This window comes from Chenopodium album, chromosome 11 (assembly GCF_948465745.1).
Source record: "Chenopodium album chromosome 11, dcCheAlbu1.1, whole genome shotgun sequence".
Taxonomy (NCBI): Eukaryota; Viridiplantae; Streptophyta; class Magnoliopsida; order Caryophyllales; family Amaranthaceae; genus Chenopodium; species Chenopodium album.
The window spans coordinates 5100817-5125227 of record NC_137844.1 but is presented as its reverse complement, the minus strand read 5'-3'; the positions used below and the strand labels follow the sequence as shown (position 1 = coordinate 5125227).

The window sequence follows — 24411 nt, the reverse complement described above, 5'->3', positions numbered from 1 at the left end:
CGCCATAACTATCCTACACTCTACTCTGTCCTCTCTCTTCTGCAGATTTAAACAGCTAACATTACTCTCTCTCTCTTTAGAAATAGACTCTCTTGAATAAAGTTAACAGGAGAAATACACTCTTGAACAAAGTTATCAGGAGAAAGACCGGCTACTTTAGAAAGAATGAAGGATGCTACTGCAAGAGTAGCATCACTAATAACATGCGGTAACCCAACGATGTCATTTATGGAACTGACTCAACTGAGGCCTTTTCTGTGATTATGATTGCAGCTGACTTTTTCTATGCACGTTGAAAATACAAGTCTCTCCAAAGGTTGGGTTGTTTTGTTTTGCAGAGAGTCATTCTCTCTTTATGATGCTCAACCCTAGTACGGCGGGCATGGTTCAAACTTACAAGTCTCTAGAGGTGATCAAGATGGGCCGGGCTTTTGGCGGGCTATGGACATGCATTTTAAACATTTTTATCTAATACTTTTGGCTGGTTCAAAATAGCCCAAAAGCCCGGTCTAAATATATGGGTTTGGACTTTTGGGCAAACATTTTCAGCCCAAACCCTGCCCGGCCCAACTTAGTGAGATGATTTTTAATCCTTCGGCTCGCCCTTTGATCACCTCTACAAAGATGCTTTCCCTTGAAGTGTTCAAATCTCTAAATTAATCTAAGATATCAAATATCCTCACATCATAGGTCTCTCCAGGACTTTTGGCATCAATTATACAAAAATCTATCTGCAAAAGCCAAAAATCTAGTAGACAGTGTTGTTGCTGCTGAAGTATGCATTCTGGTATACCTGAAAGCTATGGGGACCTTGAACTTCTTTTGTGCCGCCCATCCTAGATGCAATCTGGTAGACAAGTGGTATAAATTTGTACGACTGAACCTACAAACATGAATTTCAAAATTAACAAATATGATTGCAAATTATGACAGATTAAAATTTCAGAATAATAGTCCTGTGGAAACTGAAATACAAAATAAAAAAGCTGGCAGTCAATCACAATGCACATGAATCATGACAAGAATGGATACACAACAATGCAAAATGAAACTGTCTTTCTTGATATCACTTTCACGCCGTGTAGGCTTTCTACCTCCAGGTAGCATTGAGTATAGGGGATGGGATGATTTCAGTTGAGCATAGATACAGATAAGGCTTTTAGGATTCGCTTGGAGATGAAGCAAAAGGGCCTAGTAAGAGGAGAGATTAGGTAATAAGAGAAAGCCAATAAACCATCATAATTTGAAACAATCCATTTTACAGACAAGTAGCCATCTCAGATCATTTTAGTATTTGTTCCCTCTAATTTTCTATCGGTTAATTAATATTTACCGTGACAGCCTATCGATAGATAATAAAATGAAAACTAATGATTCTAATACATTTTAAATTAACCTTTTGAGTTCCAGATATTCATTGGAGAATTCTAAATTGCTTTCAGAAAAGAACTGGCAAAGCACAAGTCTAGATCCCTCATGATTACACTATTTGCAGGCCTTGGAACTTAGGAAGAGAGGGCACAAACTGGAATACCAGACAGAAGAAATGATTTGATGTCAAACAATCAAACATTCACTTGTATAACATTGAGCTTTTAAGCACTGACATATGATTAATACACTAATATTGCTTTGCAATAACATTTACATACCTCATTAACAGTGTTAACCATTGCCTTAATAACATTTTGCCTAGAAGAGAGGCCAAACCAGATTGAAACAAGTCGGAATACCTGAAATAATGATAGAAACTAGATAAATTACAGCTAACACAGGAGTCAATCAGGCATACGAGAAAAAAATAAAGTGTGTGCCTCGACACAACATGCCAGCAACTATATAAATAATTTTGTAATAATTAGAGGTTAGATAATGATTAAGATGTAATTATAACTAAAATTTGGGTCACAATTGAATTATTTGTATCTTTAAATTCATTTAGCAGATATAATTTCTACAACATATATCATAGATTCATTTAAAATGTATTTAGAAACAAGATTTATTTATGGTATATTTACTTAACAAATCTAAATTACAGGATCAAACTTTCAAAAGAATAGAAAAACAATGAGACCATATAAATTGAATTATATTAATCCCTTCGTCCCATAATGATGTGTTCATTTCTCACTTTGCACGAGAAATAAGGAAAAGAAAGATCCCTTTGTTTGCATTTAATGACAAGTACATGTGCTACTACTTTGTTATAGTACAATTTTTGGTACATGTGCTACTACTTTGTTATAGTACAATTTTTGGTACATGTGCAATAGTGCAAATGCAAAAATGTGAAATGGTGCAAAAATCCAATAACATGTCAACATCTTTGTTATAATACAATTTTTGGTACAAAAAGGTAGGACAAAATTTTTAAGGGTATAATTGTCTAAAACCACATGACAAAAATGGAATGATTCACAAATGGGCACAAATTTTTGGGACACCCGAAAAGGAGTACATGGACATCTTTATGGGATGGAGGGAGTATCATTTATATATAAAAATGATGTAGATAGCATTTAAGAAAGTATATTAGTAAACAAATACTCCCTATCTTTTGTTCTAATTTTATCACTGGCAAGCTCCAGCGTCAGAAATTCCTATAGGGTTTGACATGTATGTTTATCACAAAAGAAGAGAAGAATAGAAACGTCCAAGCATTAAGTACCAGAGCACAACAAATAGAAAACTAACCACTCTGACATCGTATTTTTCCCCTAAGATGAGGCAATGTTTATATCCATCAAGTGCCAGGTTCAAAAATTTATCTCTGTCATCCTGAAACATAAAATAAAAATGTCTCAGAAGCTGGATATTGAGAATGAATCACACTTTCTATACAAAAGTTTATGCTTATAAAGGCGGAAACAAAATTACTACAGAAGATTAAATGGTGGAATTCATAGTTACAACCACCTGTTATATGGCTGATGAAGTACAAGTACAACAGTGAAAATATTTGTAGAACTTTTACATTAGACAAGCAGTAAAACTACCGCTGTACGTAATTTTCCTTTCATCTCATTGCTATTGTCAATACATCCATTTTTTCTGCCCAGTTACATCATCAAAATTGCACTTAACAAGAGTGTTTGATGTGCTCTAATGGAAAGTATTTTAGCTCCAAATGAGTTGTTAATCACATTCAATATTAACTTCCATATATCCTTAAGCTCTGACTATAAGCATGGGATGCAGGGAATACTACAGTGCATCTCAATCATCACCTTCTCTGGCAAGCACAAGTAGGCAGCCCATACCGCCAGATATACCAAACACTCTAAGTGCAGATATAATACAGCATGTACATGTTATGACAGCATACAGCATTTAAGAAGAAACAAAAATCTGAAAATTTCCAGTTACAAAATACCTGTAATTTTTCAGCAACCTCAGTGTCCAAAGCAAGTTGCTTTTGCAAATCCTGTATTTTTAGTGAATAGTCTGTTTTCTCCCCCTATACAGCAGAAAAAATAAGTGTTGAGGAAAGGGATGAGGAACGAATATACTCTATATTTGTCATCTATATGTACAATAGACCCTGAAACAGTGCTAACTTGCCTTTGTTGAACTCCTGAATCTCTTAATGAGAGCGTCCAATTCCATTTTCTGCATTAAAATAAATTTCATGAGTTAATTCACTTTGCTTGGTATATTGCATTCTAAGTTCTAACAAGATTAAATTAGTACCTTGTGTTTCCTTAAACGCAAACCAGCTTGCCATTCACTGGAATTCAGCCTGTCTTCATGACTTCTAAATAGTGCATCTGCATAATGTGCAAGATGGAAATGTGCCTGGCATTTTTTGTCCACAGATTTCCTGTTGAAAGCTTTGAGCTCCTCAGCAAATGTCACGGCACGCTTCAAGTACTTTTCCAATATTGTCCTTGAGCTGCATCCAGTTCAACTATAAGTTGCCTACAGAATAGAAAATGTTCAAATACAGGAGACACATGCATGATATTATGACCGACTTGCTAGATCGAGTTTCTGCAAGCCACTTGCCAACCAAACGATGTACATCTGATGCATCTTCATTTGATTGGTTCTCTTCTGCAATATATTTTGCAAGGTTGATAGCCATCTCTTGCCGACCTTGTGCTCTCAGAAGTTTGGCCTCTTCAAGCTGCAAACACAATTGTAGGTAATGACCTTTCAGGTTTCAATGACACCTTAGATTTTTGGTATCAGACTCCACGCTGTTCTCGAATGTAACCTTGTGACATAGTGTTACCATATTCTTTGAAGTTACTGATCAAGTAATTTTTACTGATATTTTTAAAAGCTTTATATGTTTAAAGTGAAGAGAACAAGGCCTAATAATAGCATAAAAAGGCCATTAAGTGCTTCTGGAGAAACATAATTAACTGCTTGTCATCATTCCTCTTGAAAACATCTCTCAATGGTCAAAATTCTATTATTGACAGCTTCATAATGCTTCTTGACATCACCTAATGCTTAGTAGCTCCTGTGAAGCTTGCCATGTTCACTTAAAGAGGTCGGCTGGAAGTTTGTGGGCAATCGATTTTCCCATGTTTTGGTTAATAAAATAATGATATACTCTATTAACATTTTTTTCTCCCATACCCAGGAAATATATTTTCTTATTTTGCCCATAATCATAGACTTCCCACTGCCCTGTGTCCCTTGCACTCAGTGTATCTCTGGCAAATTCTCATATTTTTGAACTGATAAGAACAAGCACATCATTATTGCCTGGCAATACAACTATCCATATTCCAAAAGTTAAGCTGATATGGTTAGGTCCAGATCAGGAAAAGTGTCTCTAGCAAATTCTCAGCACAAGCGGTAACTGGTAAGTTTAGAAATGAACCAGCCCAACCTACATACTGTTGAAGAAGTGAAGGGTTTAATTTCTAAATTTTTTTTGAGTTACTGCATCTAATCAATAGTCAACAGTTTTAGTCCCCCCCCCCCCCCCCCCCCTTTTTCTTGCCATATTCTAAACTGATACGGTGTTTTTTCTTCTTTTAAATCACATTTAACACTTCAGTTTAATAAAGAGTAAATTAAACTTTTTACCCTGCCATGCCAGTACAAACTTGTATTTTGGCCACCCAATTCCATGCACATGAATTTGAATTCATGTAAAGATGCAGCAGCTTGAGAGAACATTGTACCCTATCAATAAATAAATTGATAGTAAACAAATTGACAAAAAATCCTGACAAGAAAACATAGTATTTTATTTTACGAGTAAAACCTTGCGAAGAACAGATGAAGATTGCAGAAGATGCTGAACTGTACAATCCTTACAACCCAAAATTTGGAGCAGGACTTTTCTGAATGCTACAAATGGCTCTAACAAGTTCATGTGCAGTTGTGTCTGCTTCACAATGTACTTCCACTGTGCATTCAGACTTGATAGCTACATTATAAGATAGAAAAGTGTGATCACCAGTTTTATGACCATATATATGACTACAGCCCATTAGAAAAACGATCCCCTTTTTCTTACAAAGAAAATATGTAAGTTAAAAATGCTCCTCCAAAAGTATGCTACTCCCTCCGCCAGTTTTCATTCTTTATGCTTTGACTAATATCTTCAACTTTTTAGTACTTTGACTTTAATAATTCACTATTATAAATATCAAAATTATATCATGTGGGATCTTGTTAGATACGGCTTGAAATGAATTTTCTAAATATCAATTTTCCAAAATTTTTACTCATATCATATTGAATAAATACGCGGTCAAAGATGAGCATTAGAGACCGTGAACTCCAAAGCGTAGAGAATAAAAAGTGACGGAGGGAATAGTTTACACTGAGTGTCCTAATATGAAGGCATTGCTGGACTTGCAAGTCATAGTAGCTAATAATGCTATGACGATGAAGACTGTGGGGGTATAGAGGAGAAGAACCTAATTGATGTATCAAGGAAAAGCATTACATTTACGGGATAATATGTTTAAATGCAAATGATGATTTTTTAATCCATCTAACTCTATTGCAGATGCATCCTTATTGATTCTTTCATTCATACTTCTCATGGATAGACGAGAAGCTGTAATAACAATTGTCTTCAGGAATATCTTACTACAAAGAACTGACGGTGAGTATAACACACACATTAACCCTTTTGTCTGAGAGAGAATAAAAAAAAGAACAATAAGATAGCCTCAAGTACCTCATCCAGCACTGGAAAAGTGGGTTCAGAAAGCACATTACACTTATCTTGCCAGGAACTTGTACTGTTACACATTGGTCTCCATCTCAAATCCCATGTCATGCCCAGATGATCAAGGATCTGCATAGTGTGAATAGGGAATACATATATTAGGGTCTATCCAATTGTCCTCTTCAACTACTTCTGATAAAAAAAAAAAAAAAAAATGGAATTTTAACTCTGCGATGTGCACAACTTAGTTGAAGGTTCACAACAATACAAGGCTAAACCTTTGAAGCAACATTGGGTTAAGGGAAGATTTACAACAGTGGAAATATTGGAAATGGAAAGAAAGATGAGCATCAAATAACTAAGGTATATACCACTTGGCATTGTAACTGCTGTTATATGATGTGCAGACCCTAAAACAGTAAATTAACTTTACCAGAGCATATACCTGTAGTTTAACTATTGTCGAGTAGATGTACTCTGTGCTCTACTCACTTGCATGATAAAGAGACAATGCAAGCTCCTAAACACATAAAATCGTAAGTTAGTTTCCTATGTTCCTATATTACATTAATATGCTGCCTGTCATAACAGAAAATCAGAGATAATTATGACCTGTTTGGAATCCTTCAGTTCTTTATAATATTCACGGGAATCCCCTTCTTGCAATGCCCTTAAACAGCTGATCATATAAAGTAGAGGCACAATATTAATCAAGAGAATGAAAATTCTTACTCTTTGTTTGCAAATCAGGGCAGGGCACCCCATCAGTATAAATAGGATATGGTTGTGCAAATCTTACATTCCAGAGTCTGTTGGGTTAAAATGTAGCTAAAACAAACACAAGTACATCGAAAGAATAATTGAGCGGCAAGTGGGTGTGTATGTGCAATGATGAGTGTGTGCACGTGCTGGTGCATGTGTGGAAGGGTGCACAACTGAATACATCAAAAAGAGAAATCCATATGGCATGCATTGATGAGCAGAAAGATTGTTGATATTTAAAATATAAGGAAAAAGGAATAAAAACATTTCAAATATTCATTAACTTTTTAGTTAGGTGGAAAGAACCAAAGGAAAAAAAATCTTAAGATAATAAATATGTATACCTAGAACTTTATCAGAAATAATATGTGCTTATAGAGGGGCCTGAGTTAGGCTTTTAGAGAGTGCTGCCTAGATGAATCCTTGTACCAAAAAAAAAGTCTCACTTGGAAGGCAATTCTATTTTGTACAAACTGAAATACATTGTTCTCATGGTACCCCTTTGAACTGTTCATATTTCCCCTGAAAAAAGTTCAATTGCTCACGGAGTGCTTCTCTTTCATCCATCAGCCCATCAATTTTTTTGAACTGCTCAGTCATGTACTAATCAGACAATGCTAAGTTGCGGTGCACGAAGCACACTGACTTTAAAGCAAGAAGATTGAAGACAGACACAGGGGCGGAGTTCAAGTAGGAACTCAAATACACAATTATACCCAGAGAATAGAGACTTTGTTGCTTGGATGAAGTTGCGAGAGACACGCCAAAAGGGCTCTATCAGCTACTATATGAAGGAATATTCAGCAATAATGTTGGACATCCAATACATGAATGAGGACTGTTTGTTCAACTTCATTAACAGTTTGAATAAATCGGCACAACAAGAGATTTTGAGTACCAGCAAAACATGGTGAAGCCCAAATCCAAGTGTACCATGTGAAAAGTAATAATCATTGGGTATCAATTAGCCAAAACTAGACAGGTGTCATATAGAATATTCAAGTACCTTCACATTCATTGTCAGGTTTGATGAAAAGTAGTTACCTATGCAAGTTTTGATTGAAACGGTCACTTCTAGTAAACTGGTTTGAAGCTATTGAAGTGTCTCCTATGTTAAACATAGAGAAGTCCCAGTTGCCAGAACGCCAAGCAGCCTCATACTACATATAATTAAAAGAGGCAAATCAATTAAAAGAATTAGCATTAATAAGCATAATGAGAGAACAACTTTAAAATCAATCTCAAAGCTCATCAAGTTCCTTCATATAATCAGACAAACCTGCAGTTCCACAAACTCCAAATCATGTTGGAATTCCCCTCTACAAGAAGCCAACCCTTGACAATACAAATCAAGTGTATGGGCACACCCGATTTGTTGCAGAGATTTAATGACCCCTTTGTATGGCTTTCTTCGCTTCACCCCTAATTCTGCTTCCGATAAAGACACACAAGAAGTTGCCCTACAGCTTTCATCAGTTGAGTACTTTAGATAATTCTCCAACGACTCTAATCTCACTTGTAAATCATAATATTTGAGAGCCTTGCACCAGTTGCCCTCATGTTCGAAGGTCAGAATTTGAGAGGTCAGCTTCACAAAATCCCACAACAGGAAATATTAATCAGTTCTACATATGAGATAATTGCACTCTTTCATCAGTATTTGAAATTTACATTGAAGGCAGGGTGGCAGAGATTAAACTAGAATTTAGATAATCAAAAAGCATTTCATCATAGCAATTTCTTCAATTTCTACCACTATATATCTTAGATTCTTGGATAAAGGTAAGGCCAAAGTTTTGTGAGAATTGTGACAAAGCTTCTTATAAAGAAAATGAGCATTCTCCTTCTAATCTTAGAATAGATACATATGTTGAGCAATATACTCCCTTCAGTTGAAGATAAGTGCAATTTTAGGATTACTGCCCAAATCTAAGACATAATATGAGAGGTTGGAAAGGACATATTTCCCTTATTCAATCAGGTCAGTTTTGGTGGGGCGGGGGAATCATGCTATGAGATTTGTTTGAGGTTGAATACATAAATCTCTTAGAAAATATAAACTAATTTGAACTAAAGAAAAAGATCCTAAAACACAGGCCCTGTACTCTTCAACTAAATAATATCACTGCAGTAAAAAAAAAGTTTCAATCAGTAAGTTTTAAGTTTTTATCAGCAATAATCAGTTTGGTTGGTATAAGAATGTCTTGATCAGAACAAATCAGTTTTGAATCAGTAAAGCAGTACATGTCATACAGTTGAAGATCAGTAAAAATTAGCTCTGATCAATAAAATCCAGTTTTATTCAGCAGATATCAGATTATTCTGTAGAGCTTTTTTTCAGTTCAGTATAAATCAGGTGAAGAGAACAGGGCCTTACATCTGAATGGAAGAAATAATGTATAGCATACCTTTTAGTATGTATGAGCTATAATATATACTAACACAATAAGCAAATGAGGCACTAGCCATATAATATAAATTATAATTCTCACAAATGGATGAAGAATTTTGCACTAAAGATTAGTGGAAGATCATCAGTTGCCTCCAACGATTCGCTTGAGAAACCTATAATCTAGCATGATACTAATACAGCTCAGGCTATTTAATTAATAACAATGCTCTAAACAAAGGGCCACATTATTTGCAGTACAAACATTTTCAGAATTAACAAGCTCAGTTATAAAGTTTCAAAAATTAGAAAAGAAAAAGAGAAAAAAAAAAAAAAAAAAAAAAAAACTATCAAAGGCTGCAGCATGCTGTGCTTCCTTCAAACCAAATACAACTCAAAGACAGACTTTATGCAACCATATAGTTTGTTAACAGACCTTGTGGGATTGAATAATTCCATATAAACCGTCAGGTTCATTTATCCGTGTGAGAGCTGAGAGAAGTAGTTCAATATGTTTGGGCAACTGCATGTCAAAATATTAAAGAGGTTTAACATTAAAGAATTCTTTCTCATCCCTTTTTTAATATCTAATTCATGCATTTCACGGCAAAACTGAAAGCAGTATCTCTATAACATTCACTCACTGTTTCAACATGGGAAAAGTCAGGCTTTCCAAGTGTAAGGTTCTTGAAATGGTCTTCACACCAGTGCTCAACATACAGCATAGCGGTAAAGTAAGACCCACAGAGCTGTTTTTTATCAGCAATATTAGCTAGGAGAAAAGTTATTATTAAAAAAATAATAATAAAGAAACTGAAAAGGCTTCTGTAAATCGCTGTATTGGTACTCACAATTGCTGACTTCGCCACGGTAAGGTAATCAACATTGAGCCAGTATACCTACCAATATCAAGAACAATACCTCTCAACACGAAATCAAGGGAATGACGTACATAATAATCATCTAACATGATCACTTTCCCCACTTTTTCTTTTGTTATTTCTATTATTCAAATCGAAATACAACTAACATTATCGATACTATTTGTTTCTACCATAACCATTATTACAAGTAATGGTTTAGTACTTCTAATCAGATAAACAATTATCCACAAGTAAGGGCTGAGCAAAACTATCCAAAAATCCGATCCGCATCCGATCCGAAAATAATGGATACCTGATCTTTCGGATCGGATATTCGATCCGAAAAAAAACGGATATCGGATATCCAAATTTTGGATTTCGGATATCCGATTATCCAAAATCCGAAAAAAGTCTTATTATCACAATTGCTTTTTTTTGTACAATGAAGCACATAGTAGTTAATTCAAAGGCCCAAACCATCTACCCCTAAACAAACCCCCCCCCCCCGGCCTCTTTACTCACCCATCACCCGTCATCTCTCACTACTTTCTCTCTCCTTTCCTCATCTATCTCTCTAACTTTCTCTCTCCTTTCCTCTTCTCAAATATCAATCTCAATATCTCAGATCTCATTGGTTTTGCGGTTTCATTCATTAAGTCAGGCGGCTTCACTCGTTCGTTCAGGTGGGTGTCGCGGTTTAATTTCGCTCAGGTGGCTTTGTGGCTTCTTTCGTCTCACCTTCGTTCAGGCGACTTTGTGGTTTCCTTCTTATCGTTCGTTCTTAACCCCTGCTTTGAGAACCGTGTGAATGAAGAGTGGGAATCTACGCTTTTTTCCGATTATTTATATAAATTAATTTAGTTTCCATAATTTGTTTTGTATATGAGGTAATTATTTTTATGGGTACTTTGATTTTCAGTTCTATTTGATTTTCAGTTCTATGTGATTTTTATCATCTGGGTTTTTATCATCTAGATTTTGAAATTTGTTGGATAATTAGATTAAAAAAATATAAGGAATTGTAGTTCGTAATTACTGTACTATTTTTTTTTTTTACAAGATAATTACTGTACTAATGAGTCATTAAGTTACTCTTGAAATTCAATAAAATACTTTCAATTTGCCTTAATATTTTGACAACATTTTAAAAATGATCAGATATTAGATATCCGAACTATCCAATCCAAAAATTTCGGATATCCGAAATTTTCGGATCGGATACGGATATCAAATATTTGGATTTTCGGATATCCGATATGTGCTTACCCCTACCACAAGTACACAACGCACCAGCGGATACATCAGTTCTTTAGTGAACCGATTTGAATTTTCTAAGGCCATTATGTATCAGTTTACAATAGTCAATAGGATCCATAAGAAGCCAAAACAGACGTTTTCACCCGGTCTTTCTTTGATGAATCCAAGCCCTAGCTTTCCAGCAATTAATAACCATATGACTAATGAGAAATGCATGCCATGTGGGGTTGTCCACTATAGCCTTATCAACCTATATAAAAATAGACTACATATTTTCAATGGGCAAATATAACAGCAATCATGGTCTCCTCGGGACCTTCCCAAACTCTGTCATGACCAAAACAGAATCCATTTAGAGGAGGGGGGGTTTCTTTGACCATTGATGAGTCTATTTTATATACATTTTTATCCCCCATCCCCAGTCATATTTGTGCTTATTTGAGTTGTGGGTGCTATTTTTATTACTAATATACGTTTTCTAGTGTTTATTACTAATATACATTTTCTAGTATTTTTGTAGAATTGATATTATTTTGTTAGAGTTTGCAGATTTATGATAAATCCTGAGCTTATTGAGCCACTACGAAGATATTGGACTTTGATTATATTTTATGACCGGATATTTTAAGCCCAAAGCCTAATTAGAGAGATTTAGTCCGACGATTAAGGGCTCGATTAAGCAAAAGAGGTCCAAAGTTCCCACACGAAATACGGACCAAACAGGTGAAGAAACTTGGGCTAACAAACTCTAGAAGACCGAGTCTAAGAACAAAAGGGGAAATGTAGGTTTGAAGCCCAGCTCGTAGCTCCAATGCCCGATCGGATGAATGAGATGCAAGCATGTTGTTAAGTCAGTTTATTGATTTTTGGGCCCATTATTGGTACATAGGCTGATTTGGGCGGATAATGATGTCAGCTTTCTTCAACTATTGGGCCTACTGCTATGGGTTGTTGTTGCTGATTTGGGTTTTGTTTAGTCAGTTTTTATTGTTTAGTGGGATTAGAAGTTGATTAGGAGTCAAACTCCTATTTCCTTTCTTATTAAAGAAGGCTTTTACGTAGGTAGATTAAGCTTTGTTTTAGGTTAGGTAATTTTAGCTTTTGTTCTTTTAATAGTTTATTTAGTTTTTCATTAGTTATATTCTTTTAGTTTTCATTAGTTAGATTTCGTAACTTTTCTTATGCTTTTATTTTATTTATTTTATTTTATTTATTGCTTTCATATAAGTTTTATTATTATTTTTTTAATTATTCTTATTTTAATTGCTTTGATTAGTGTAGATTTGAGGATCCATGAATAATATGAAGGGACGATTTATTATTATTGATTATTAATGTTTTGGGTTAATTTCCTATTGATTGTTATAATGTTATGCTATTAGATTAGCGTTGGTTTAACTGTATGATTTATGCAACATTGATTCGAGATTTGACAGATGAGAATTGATGTTTAGGCTTAATTTCAATAGGCAGATTAATTTGTAAATGGTTAAATCAAGATTCAAGTGATGCGATTTAATACCGCTAGATTAATTCTGTGATTGTAATAAATAGCGAAAGCCCTTTATAATCTGATTAATTTATGCATTGATAATTGATAATTGATTATTGTCTTTCATCTCGGAGTATTATTTATTGGTGAACCTATGCCTTAAACTTTTATTTTATTGATATTCTCTTATTCTTATTGCTTAGTTTAATCAATTCCCTTACTTTAATACACATAAAATCATTTTTATTACTTGATAATTTAGATTATAATTATTAATTAGGAATAAAAGAATATTGTTTCCCTGTAGATTCGACCCTACTTCCCTATCTATTTTAGTTAGTGGTTTTAGAAATTACTTTTGATTAAGTGATACGACTAGATCCTGTCAACCATTCTAACCAGAAAGGCAAACAACACTTTAGTTTTAATTGTAATTTATAATTCTGACAAAATCTTGGATAAAGCTAAGTCAATTGACTCACAATGTCCATCAACATGTATCCCGTACCTTATGCCACAATGCGGTGGATGATCCTTGGGCCTTCATAGATGCCCGCGATTTTGCACCTTGTGCAGAAGAAGACCGAGAAGCCTGCATGACATCAAATACTTGCTACATGAAGATGCCAAAATTAAACACTCAAACATATTCTCTTTCACCACCCTCCTTTGATGGTCGTCCACTAAAAAGTGGGGGGAAAAAATTAAATAAACAAGGAGTTAAGTTAAAAGTTCACCTTTGAATTTTCTTGATTATTAGATATTGAACCTGTACTGGCTCTCTCCATAACATGACACAGTCGTAATTCATTTAATACTTCCAACATCACCTGAATAGACTTGGTTAGCTTATTCGTCTCAACAAGTATATGCTGCTCTACCTGCATGTTCAATTGGAGATTATTGTAGTTTAAACAAAGTACAGATATTGGAGAGGCCTAGCCCTATTGGCTTAGAAGTGGCCTTTAACACAAACACATGCTTTAGTGAATGAATAGGAAACCTTGACAGAGATAAGATGGCAAAAATCAGTTGCCAAATCCTTTCTTCCAGCCAGATTGATCATGATACTTGGCAGTAAAAGTTCAGCAATTTCAGCCTTCAGCAACACAATATCTTGACATAACCTGCCCGCAATCAACTCATATAAAATGACTTAAAGCCAAATATACAGTACCACAGGTCAATGTTTTGGGTAAATTCAAGCCTTAAACATTGAAGGCCCAGAAAATTACCTAAGGGTGATATCACTGCAGTGACCAATCAGTGAGTAAACAAGTGGACATATCCACGATTCAAACGTTTTGTCACTTGTTTTCCATAGTGATGACTCTTCTAACGATTTTCCTTCAGCTAGTTATTTCACATGAATAACAAACAAGCTTTAGAGTGCAAATTAATAAATAAAATAGTATCGTAGAAAAGAAAAAAAAATATAGTATCATAGAACAAAAAATATGGTGCTAACTATAATCTACCAGATTCTAACATATGCAGCAGAACAGCACAAAGTGCAAATAATAAGAAACGCAACCTTATCCATCGTCACTACTCACTGTTCAATAAGTAGGCTGAGATCTTAATAATTACACAATTGGGAGGCTCAAGGAAATTGGGAAAATCTTGTCCTCGTTCTATGTACTTCTCTTTTCCGCCAATAGTATCTATTCTCTTTTTTTGTAAAAGAAGTAAAAGAAGGCCCACCACGAGGGAAGCGTACAAGTAAAGAACACATAACCACACAGCCAGAAAATAAATGATAACATATTTCGTTTTCTAGGTTAATATTTAGATGCATCAGATAATCAATCAATATATTTAGCACAATCCCTATACGCATTCATTAACAATCTACAAGTAGATGATTTAAGAGGTATATGCTTCATAGGAGGAACTTAGATCAAAAGCCTACCAGTAAACTTCTTTTGCAGATCCAATAATATGCTCTCTACCAGCTGCATATTGAATCCCTTCGAATGAACCTACAGCCCAACATAACAAAATATAATAATTGTAAGCTCTGTATACTATTATCTGACATATGAACTTAATCAGCGTTTCAACTTAAGACCAGAGTCCATATAAACTAGTACAAATGTAATCAGACATTAAACCAAACAAGTTTTAGCACTGCACTAACCTCAATAAGAGACCTTTCATAAGACTCAAAAGATCCTAAAATTCTATTGCCTCTTTCTGTTGAAAGTAAACCCTGAATAAAGAAAAAGAACCAGAAAAAGAACTTAATAAACTTATAAGATTCAAATGGACAAACAATACATCTTGTAAACAATCAATTACCCAGATCAAAACTTGGAGGGCAAGTGAAAAGGATGAAACAACAGATTATATACAGCTAAACCATATGTCAATCAAGAGATGACTGATAAACTTACACGGAGAGTTCTAGATGATAAATCAACTATTTTCACTGAATCATCCATCAAATATTTCTTCAAATTCCTTATTAGGACAATCAACAGTTCTTCAGATGTGACAGCATCCAACTCAAAATTCATTACAGTGGCATAGTTTCCATCAGATGCTCCACAAACATGTACATGGCGTAAGTTACCAGGTAGATGGAAAACCACCGAACGTGGATCCCCAATTCCAACCTAAAAGCAGGGAAAAAAAAAAGACATAAAATCCAGATCAACCTAAAAACAGTACGAAGCTAAACCAACCAGCATACCTTAGAAATCAGATCGGACACCAATGCCCGAGCATCTGCATCCTGTGAACCGCATATCCGAACAAGTGACCAGACAGCTTGTACAATCTCTAGGTCAGATTGCCAACAATTATCTACAGATTTACTTTCAGCATTCTCCTCGACACAGAAACTCTCCCCACCTAGTAGCTTCCTGTGAAATGCTTGGAGACTACAAGTATTTCAAACAATTTGAAATTAGCACAGGATTGCAGTGTAACTAACTCCACTGTTATTTCCCTTTCTTTTACTCCCCCTACCATCAACTATAGATATCAGTCAAGCAACATACAAAAATCATTCCTAATCAGACACAAGGATATCAAACTTGGCTGTACTTCAGATTAATTATGGAGTATTTCAAACATGACATTACAATCTTTCCTCTGGACATAATTCATGTCACGACATCTGCAGAACAGATGATTTCACTCTAACAACAGACATGGCTAAAGAACCAATTAGACCAAGTTGTTACTAGAATACAATATTCTGCCAAATATGTTGAAGGAAATTTAGTGGAAAAAGAAATCTATAGTATTTCCATACACATATAGTACATCCTCATGATTTTGCACTTCAGATCACCAGCCTTTGTTATTTGAGATACAGTGCTCACCAACATTGTACATTGCACCAATATTTTAAACATAGTTTAAAATGCTCATAATAATGAAGGTTAAACTGCAGTGCTTTTATTCAAATTTCATCATTTGTAAAATCTTAAAGAGTGTTTCAGAAATTTCACAAGATTTCACACAAATAATGAGTTGAAGACGTTGCGTAAAAATGCAAGAATCTGATTATACTAAACATACAAGCCAATTCTTTATATGATTCTCTAGCAATCCTAAAAAAAAAAAAAAATAATAAATAAAAAAAATAAAAAAAAAATAAAAAAAAACTAATTACTATATAGATAAACATACTGATGATATAGTTTAGGGTTTTCTTGTTTTCTAAAAGTTACAGGGTTCAAAAAAATATTGGCTATCCACTATGTTACTTAGAATCTATATTTCATCTCAAGTACTAGCATCAAATTTTCGGACTCCGACATAAGTATGGACACTCAGCACCTTATTCTGGGCCAATCTTTAAAAAATATAATTAACAGAATTGCCAAGTTCGTAGCCTTTGCTAAAAGAAAGAGGATGTTTATCATCTCATACATTTGAGTCCATGGGTTAAATCTCTTTGGCAGTTTCCTCTTTTTTTAAATAAAGAAGTTGGAGAAGTCTATCACTTTGACGTGCATGCACACATACACACACATGACAGCTAAAGAAAAGCCAATATATACAAGATAAAGCATACCTCCATAGAAGTAATCTAGGTGGAAGATGGCAAGATCTCTTTACAAACTGCAATAAAATACGTCACATCAGTGAGTAGTAAACCAAGAAGTTGAATGCATGAGCATGAAGAAAATCATAGAGACCAACATATTTAAAGAGCAGAAGGCAGATTGTACCTTCAAAAAGTGATCTCTTGGTGAGTAATCTTTGCATAATTCAAGATGGAAAGTCCTAATCCTGTCAAAGATCTCTAGCTCGGGGAATGGTTCAAATTCCTAGAAAGAGGGGGGGGGGGGGGGGGGGGGGGGGTGGGGACCAAAACCAAAAAGTTAAAGGGAATTCATTCTAACTTTATGTTCATTAAAGGAGAAGAAAAGACACAGAACTTTTTTTTTTTTTCTTTTAAATATTCTTATCAGTACTTGGCCATGCTATGAAAGTCCTCATAAATAACAGTACACAATACGAAAGCAGGGGGCATCATGGTATTAGATCTCAGCCGCATCACCTCATTGTTAAGCCGCAGTTAAGCTGCAAGGCCTGCAACATCCACATTCAATCCACATTGCCCACGAAAGTGGTTACGTGACTGTTAACCGCATTTGCGACCACATCCGATTTAAAACCATGGGGATTATAATTCACAACAACAATGATTTATAATTATAGATGCTTCAGCCAAGAGCTTTCTACCTCCTACCTTATGGCAGGCCACTGCACTTTATTGAATGATAGAGAAACAGAAAACATGCTATGAACAACAAGTTTACAAGAGACACAAATTTCACATCTTTGCTCCTTAAGACCTTAGTGTAATGATATAAACTCTGTCAGAACACTCTTCATGTTTTTTGCATACTTTTTCCAAAGAGTACCAAATAGCCAAAGATCACAAACACCAGCAATTTGCAGGCACCCCAATTAACCATCAGATTATCACAGTAACTCCTCACCCCCCCCCCCCCCCCCCCCCAACAAAATACCCCTACCAACAGAAAGCATTAAAAAAATCCCAAAGAAGAAGAGGAAAACACCAAATAAAGCTACAATGTTTGGGGGAAAAGCCTTACTCTAATGTAATCATGCAGAGATGGATCAGAATCCACTGTCAGAAGGTGAAGCAACGACAATACTTGGGATGATGGATTACAAGAATTATCTGTATTAGACCCCAAGGGTATGCAACAGGCAACCAATTTTGACACCAGAAACTGCAGAGAACCAAGAGATGAATCAAGCTACATAAGCTTCTAACCAGTAGAATTTGGGTTAAGATATGCAATATATTGAATATTAAAAAAAAAAAAAAAAAATAAAATAAAATAAAATAAAATAAAATAAAATAATAATAATAATAATAAATAAATAAATAAATAAATAAATAAATAAAGGCAATCTTCAGAAAACAACAAGTTAAAATGACAAAAGCCCAATTGAGAATTTGTATTAAACATCACCACAATAAACCAATGAACAATCATAACATAAATTTCCCTTCACCTCATTTGGTCTTATGCCTCCAGGATATTTATGACAGTGTGAGTATCAGTTAGCATACACATTTTGCCATTAGTTTCTAATCCTACAGAATTCGTTGTCCTCATGTGATGTACAGATATAGTTTCTAGGAGAAAGGATGAGTCAGATTTATTACAAATCTCTAAAAAGGAAACCATACATTAATGCGCAAGCAACACGACCTGAACTCATTTATATTTGAAACAAAAAATACAACATAACTTGGAATGTGACTCCAAGACTGAACCAATGTTATTTGGCTCTTCATTTCACCTTAAGTACCCGTGTCGGATCCTCATTGATACTCAGACATGGATAGGACACTTCGACACTTTATTTTGGGCTAAAATCAAAGAAATGTTTCACAAGATAACCGGGTCAGCCAATTGGACACATATTTGGGTTGGACATGGGTATCCAAGTCCAAATAACATAGGTCCAAGCGCATATGAATTCTTAAAATCTGAAAGAGATTTTAAACAAAATGATGCACAATACTCTCAAAAGGCGTATTCCTCTTATTCCATTTTAATCCTTGGACAAAACAAGCAACCCAGACAAGTCAAGACACCAACCCAACACATGAACACCACAATAACCCTGGTACAGAGGACATCAGTTGTAACAAGCTTCTGTAAAGAAGCCATCAAAATAAACAATTTTGAATCAAAGACTCGATCTCTACAAAATGTGAAAAGCACAATCTTTGACAAAGAGCCTAGTCAGCACGTTTGTTTCAATCATATAGCAATTTAACATGAATAAATGCTTATGTGTTAAACTTCTTGCTTCTAGAAACAAGTCAAACACATTAATAAAATTTAAAAAAAAAAAAAGGATGGAAACCTGCAGCTGTTCACCAAGAATGTGAGTAGTCTCTCTGGAGGGATTAGTCTTAAACATTTTGAGCAAAATGGAAATCATATGACAACATTGATCTTGTAAAGCTGGAGAACTGATTAATTGACCAATCAAATTAAACAGGTAACTGAAAAATCAAAAGCAAAAACAAGATTTGTCAGACAAAATTCCAGAAGGGAAGATTCTAAATCGGGATTCTAATAGATAGAATGAATATAAAAAAATGATAAGGTCCATAAGAACTTGCCATGATGTGCTCGGAACTGCTACTCTATGGCCAAGGATACTAATAAGCACCTCGATTCCAGCTAAACGGTGTGACCTATGTCTTCCATGAACTGCGGCAGTTACTTTGTAATGCAACTCTACCAAAAGCTGCAAATTTGGCAATAGCAGTCAGACAGAAAAGCCTTATTACCTGGATATATTGCACTTGTCTGAAGTGTGTTAAGTAAACATTAACCAACAGATGCATTGCTTACCATCAAATAAAGGAACTTTCAAAATAGAAAATGAAAGAGGAAATACCATGAATACTCTATCAGGACGAAAAACATTAATCTTATCAACAACACCCTCAATTGAAGAATGATTATCACTGCAATAACCAGATATGTTTTAACTTTAAAAAAAAAAAAAAAAAAAAAAAAAAATGAACAAACAAAACTAACTCAGATAGGATATCTTACAGCTCCATAAAACCATCAACTACAGTCCGTACTGCAAGTTCAACAATCTTTCTGGAAAACAGAGGAACCATAGTGTCTGATGCAGAGGAAGCAAGACTGAGGATTTGACAAACTATAGTAACCTGTAGGTATAAGTTCAGGATCACTTTAAAACATCAATATTTTTATTTATTTCAATTATTACTATCATATTACAAAAATAAAGTAGAAAAGAAATACTTCCTCCATTTCAAATTAGATGACACGTTTTGACTTTTGACACAATTCATAAACTTTGCTTTGACTAACATTTGTGATTTACAGATACATAAAAACATAGCCATGTTGAATCTTGTTAGATTTGCTTCAATGTGTACTTAATTGAAATTCAATTTTTAGTATTTTTACAATAGTATAATTACATAGATTTTTGATTGAATTTTTGCATTGGCAAACGTGATAAAAGAAACGTGTCATCTAATTTTGGAACGGAGATAGTATGTATTTATGGTTAAAAGATTACTACTACTAATACCACTACTACTACTACTACTACTACTACTACAGCAGCACAACAACAGCAACACAAAGCCTTAGTCCCATAAGGTAGTTTTATTTTTTAAGAAAATGAAGCATAAAAAAGATAAAAACAAAGTAATCCCTCCTTCCCACATTAGTTCTAAAACTTATCATGGCACATGGTTTTAGATAGTCAGTGGTTATTTAATCATCAATTGTTATTTTACTGAAAAAGTAAATGTGAAAGAAGATAGGGGTCTATTATTTTCATGAAAATGTAGATGCGGTTGAGGATAGTAGGTATTTTTATACTGAATGTGCGAGTGTTTGGCCCTAACTTTTTGGAAAAAAGAGGTATTAGTATACTATTAGGCTCTTTACAAAAAAATAGAATTGTAAAAACTAATTTGGGACACAAGGAGTAAATTTTATTAAAAACATTTTAGTTAGGTCTCCAAAAATTTTCCTAATATGTGGCTGGGCATTAAGTTTACGACTTAAGTGAAATAAATGCATTTTGCAATATAAGAGTTACTGGTCAAAGCTAATTTAGAAACATAGAATCGTTTTAGGCTAGGTGACCTTTTCTAATTCTTGAGTTTTCCTAGGATAATTGTTTACCTAATATTTAGCTTGGTTTACACCATCACAACGAAGTTGAAAGCCAAAGAAGGTTCATCTATATATACAAAGCATCTTGATAATTTAAATTTCCATTTTAAAAAGATATATAATTTGGTTTTGACCATAAAGACTAAAGGCCCATTTGGTAGCCGGTAATAAATTGTGGTAATGAGAATGAATTTTAAGTGTAATTTAGTATGGAAAACAACTTATAATTTCCATGGGAACTCAATCTCATCCAAAGCATGTCTTTTCTAAATATATTTCCATTACCACTTGAGAGATGGTATTACGTGGAAATGGAAATTTAGAAGAAAAATAGACAATTTAGGGGTAATCTTGAGTGATAATGGGAATGAACATAAAGCTTCTTTTAAAATTTACATGTAATTCATTCCCATTACCATTGTTTATAATTAGTTACCAAACGGGGCATAAGAGTAATTTCTAATGCACTGCTGAAAACTACAAGTATGGCAAAACAATTCAAATCACTAAAAATCCAAGATAAGCAAACTTGCAAAAACAAAATTCAAACCATGTGTTTCTTTATTAGCATGTCTCTCTCATCCTCAGAAATCTCAGCAAAGTGCAGAATTTTGCTCTGAAGTGCAGCGGACCCCTTCTCCCAGCCAGCCATTTTGCTACAATACAACACCATACAGATAGAAAAGACTGGGACAAAGTGACTTCTAACCAATACAGGTACAGATTGCCTGGTAAGCTGTTTACACGAAGAAAGTGTTGTTAGACAAAGAAGCGAATAAATATCACAAAAATAATAATATATTGTAATCAAACAAAGCCAACCCTAAATAACAAGGGAAGGGATGGAAAGTGTCCGAAGCTCAAAGGATAGTTTCATCATGAATGTCCTAAAGCTTTTGGAACCGAAGGAGGTACCCCAGACAAACAGAAAAGAAAAGTGTACCACAAGGAAAAAAAAGTTAGGGACAGGTTAGTTACCTCAGCTAAACATTGTAGGTTGGCGCTATCACCATGCAAGACAAGGGCAGGTAGAAGCCACGGACAACAAAAAAGTAGAAAATGATTTTGCTCAATATCTAAACCAAAAAGATCCATTATCTACAAAGATAGATTTTTAAGGTTAGAAAGCAGAGCTACAAGACTAAAACTATAAAAGAAAACCTTCCAACTGTGATGTGATTGTTGCAGAAAAGGCATAGCACTTATCTTCTAATTAAAAATATGGCAAAACTCAACAAACATATAATAGAAAAGGCTTTTGTGGTTACAATTTTATTTTTTTTTTTAATCACACGTTATCCTTAATTTCTTTGTTAGATGAAAGATGACCTATACTCAGTAAAATAATTACATCTCACATAAAAGTACTGATACACTGAATGGGGAAAAGAACACAAGAGTTTAATGTTCACCTGTACAAATGCAAATAAGCTCATGCCACAGGTAACCCAGCTAAATAAGATAGGACCCATAAGTTCTTCGAGGTACTGCAGGAAAGCAGATATTAATCTATGACCTACAAATTTAAAAAGATGAAGAACCGAACCAGCTTAATGCAAGCCTAATTATTATAATTTATCAAAGCAAGTAATTAACAAACTATTGATAAGGGGAAATCAAACAGTAAAAACAAGAATGTGCACTGATTCCATGCAAAAAAAGAAATAAATAAACTTTTTTAAAAAAAAATAACAGAAAAATCACTAGCAGAAATTATTACTAGGCAAAGACAATCATTACCTTTGACCGACATGCATAATGTAGCTTTCTTGCAAGATTATCTAACACTGTTTTGACCAATTGCCTGAATTAAAATTGTAGTCATAAGATTGCCCACTTGTACTTCATGTAAATTTAAAGAAGGTAGCAATAACTACCTTTGACAGCAACCAATTGCAGAAATCACACATATCATGAAAATTGCCTGCATTTATCATGGTTATAGAAGGCAAAATAAAAATAAAAAAAATCCAAGATAAATTGTACATATAAATGTTGCATAATAAATACCTCTGATTCCACTTTCTCACTATGAAAGGCAGCATGCATGAGAGTAATGACAATGGTTTCCATAATAGGATGAGAAGCATAATCATCAGGCCAAACCTCCTTTTCAGTAACAATTTTCTCTTTTGAACACATAATCAATTTCAGACCTAAGTTGGAGCTACAAGGAAAACCAAGAAGAAGAAAAAAATGTCTTAGTAAACCCGCCAAAAAAGCCAACAAATAAGAATGTGATAGAAGCATTTGACAAAGGAACTAGCAAGGAAAAAAAAAAAAAGCTACAACTAGTCCAACCAAACAATGTGATAGAATTTATATTCGGATAATCCCTACATTTTTCAGTTTCCAGAGAGTGGATATTCTGAAAGGTAAGTGAATGATAAAAACCAGATTGACTTTATTGAAACAGATATACTCCCTAGGTTAATTTATCCACAATTTCTGTTTGACATGCTCCAGCTTCTAATATGATGTCTGCTTGCTAAAATTCTCAAAGTAGTTAAAAATTATTATGCTTATTTATTTATTTAATTTTCTGTATTGGCCTTGATTTTTCATCAAAAGATTGATTTGACACAATCAAACCTTACGTATACATACTTTATAAAGTGCGAACACTTTTATACGTATAACAGGAGATTCCTAACAACTTACAAGACAAAGTTATTCTAACAGTTTAGTTAAGACACTCGCAATAGCTAAAAAATTTAATTATACATTCTATCACCACTGATGTATCTATATTGATTTACTTACATAAGCTTACTAAATTACCATTGCGAGAAAGACCATTGCGAAATTTTGGACTACAACACTACATCAATTCCACATAATCATGCAATCTCACAAAAAAATAATAATTAAAAAAAAAAAATGTCTAAGCATTAGTCAACCAGAAGAAAGAAAGCAAACCCACCAGATATCCTGAAAAAGCACATCATGACCATCCCATGTGAGGAAAAGAATACCAATTCTTCTAGCCAATATAAATCTCACTCGATAATCAGGATCCTTCAGCAATATAAACAACCTTTGGATCATAGTCTGTTAAAAAAAAAGGGATAAGTTTTAGGCTAATGGCAATTTAAAGTCAGACAACTGCCTAAAAGGACCTAAGCACAAAATGTTCCCTGGTATCAACAATTTTCTTACCCTTTAAAAGCCAAGTGTCTGTCTTTTTTTTAGATAAATGCGTTCATATAAGTCATACAGTCAAGGAAACTAAAATACACAGAATAATACAGTCAAGGAAACTAAAACAATAAAGTTATTTATTATTAGAAATCAAAAGTATTTTGAGATTATAT

At 34.2% G+C, this 24411-nt stretch overlaps 1 pseudogene across 1 annotated transcript in view; it reads right to left on the bottom strand.

Annotated features, from left to right (window-relative positions):
- LOC145567222 (serine/threonine-protein kinase ATM-like) overlaps positions 1–24411 on the bottom strand; it is a 48845-nt pseudogene that overhangs the window by 6483 nt on the left and 17951 nt on the right. The window contains exons 25-63 of the transcript XR_014095529.1: positions 24021–24148; positions 23108–23264; positions 22975–23021; positions 22838–22901; positions 22510–22584; positions 22076–22195; positions 21648–21833; positions 19988–20109; positions 19827–19896; positions 19546–19673; positions 19284–19425; positions 17990–18130; positions 17096–17194; positions 16939–16985; positions 15604–15793; positions 15305–15526; positions 15049–15120; positions 14821–14890; positions 14144–14261; positions 13912–14035; positions 13646–13789; positions 13417–13500; positions 10148–10195; positions 9941–10045; positions 9733–9819; positions 8187–8495; positions 7952–8067; positions 6758–6824; positions 6591–6665; positions 6155–6274; positions 5228–5392; positions 5047–5145; positions 3978–4129; positions 3694–3895; positions 3565–3612; positions 3377–3460; positions 2698–2781; positions 1653–1733; positions 794–883 (exon numbers count right to left, since the gene is read on the bottom strand). The product of XR_014095529.1 is annotated as a serine/threonine-protein kinase ATM-like (transcript). The remainder of the gene's footprint in view (positions 1–793; positions 884–1652; positions 1734–2697; positions 2782–3376; positions 3461–3564; positions 3613–3693; positions 3896–3977; positions 4130–5046; positions 5146–5227; positions 5393–6154; positions 6275–6590; positions 6666–6757; positions 6825–7951; positions 8068–8186; positions 8496–9732; positions 9820–9940; positions 10046–10147; positions 10196–13416; positions 13501–13645; positions 13790–13911; positions 14036–14143; positions 14262–14820; positions 14891–15048; positions 15121–15304; positions 15527–15603; positions 15794–16938; positions 16986–17095; positions 17195–17989; positions 18131–19283; positions 19426–19545; positions 19674–19826; positions 19897–19987; positions 20110–21647; positions 21834–22075; positions 22196–22509; positions 22585–22837; positions 22902–22974; positions 23022–23107; positions 23265–24020; positions 24149–24411) is intronic.